Below are 1,813 nucleotides of genomic sequence, written 5' to 3' on the forward strand. Positions count from 1 at the left end.
TAGCTTACTCTAAGAGCTGAATTTTAACCAATTTGTTTCTTTTTGTTTTATAACACTTATGTAAACGAAACAATAAAACTAATTAATCAATTGATCCTCACCTGTTGCTAATTCACAAACCTAATAGCCAGAGAAACAGGGATGCAATTGAAAGACCTATCAATATGTACAACCAAGAAAGGGGTTAACGACACCTGTTATACACGCGGCGCAAGAACAGGAGGACTGTAAGTTAACTGGGGCCACCAAAAAAGATGCATTTGGAATCTGATGCTAGGAATTAGTTTTTTTGTAATTAGTTTTTCTATATTAATGTAATGTAATTATTATATTTTGGTATTAACTGTAAATGTTATTATTATATTTTGGTTTAAGCGTATGTAAAGCGTATTGGATGTAGTTTTTTTAATTAACTTTAAATTAGATGTTAGTGTGAGTGAATAACAAAATAGACCTAAAATTTAATTTTTGGTAGTTGAGACAGTAATTTAATGTAGTTAAGTTGATTTGTAGCCTATCTAGTAAGATATAGTTTATTTAAAGCGTACTACTAGCGTGATATATATTTCCAAGATATATTAGCTTGTGAGCGTTTTCAAAGCGTGTGGAAACCATTTTGACAGGTAGTATGCAGTTATACACTCAACAACCAACTATAAAACAACAGAGACTTTAATAACTGCAATAAAACCGGTGACTGAAATTTATTAGGCTTTTATATATGTTATGTGAATTCCAAACTTGGCCAAGCAGAAAAATTCTAAGGTTTCCACAGATCTTAAACTTCCCAAAGATCTTAAATTTTGATAAAATCTCTTCCAAAATTCAATGCCATCACCAAATCTTAAATTAGGTTACTGGTGATGACATTGAGTTTGGAAGGGGTTTTTCAAAATTGAATTTTATTTGCTCAAAGGCTTCTTCAAAGTCTAAGACCCACATATGCTTTGGTCAAAGATCTGAGTATGGAGGGTACAATTTTGGTATGCAGGTTAGTGAAAAGAAGGGCATAATGGTCTTTTTTTATAAAATGAGTTGATAATGTCTTGCAGGAAACCACCTGTTAAAAAGTATGTTGAAACATAACCAAATAGAGGTTGTGCAAGAAACAAAACCATCAGACGAGAAATGATGACTGTCACCGATGGCCGGTTTCGCGGTTTCCAACCGAACCATGAACACCCTAGACAACATGATGCATTTTTGGGCTTTCTTTGTATTAATGTAACTTTGATATAGCACGAGTCAGTTATGAGTGTAATGACTTTATTGATCTTACTATGATACACTACAAGTCAATTGTGACTTTTATCGATGTAACATGATGTATGTTTGAACTTGACACCAATTGACCAAAATAGCCAGAAGATGAAATGAATTCTACAAACCGGCCTGTATAAGTAGTAATAGTATTAAAAACAACCAATATTTCTTTAGTTTGAATTAATAAGTACAAAGTAAAGAATGGTGATATCATGTATCATAACTAAATTTAAACATATATTTACATCTAACTAGCCGAACGAACACAACTGCAGGGTCGACAACCCCGACATCGGTGTCAATCTCCATTACGAATAGTTGTAGGCTTTTTCCCGGGCCTCCAGTAATAATCCGGGGACTCATTACGAAGCAGTTGATTTGGTTGTACAAGTGGCAATGTATTAACTTCATGAGGGAAAGTTGCCGTACTAAATTCCTTATGGTCCTCGTCATACGAATGCCTATAATTCTTGGGTGGAGTCATGAGGACAACATGCTTTTTTCTATCCAAATGATATTGAACATAAAACACCTGGCGTGCTTACGAGGC

The sequence above is a fragment of the Bidens hawaiensis genome, unplaced genomic scaffold (assembly GCF_021521415.1).
Source record: "Bidens hawaiensis isolate Kalapana, Puna unplaced genomic scaffold, B.hawaiensis_p1.1 tig00041946_1, whole genome shotgun sequence".
NCBI lineage: Eukaryota > Viridiplantae > Streptophyta > Magnoliopsida > Asterales > Asteraceae > Bidens > Bidens hawaiensis.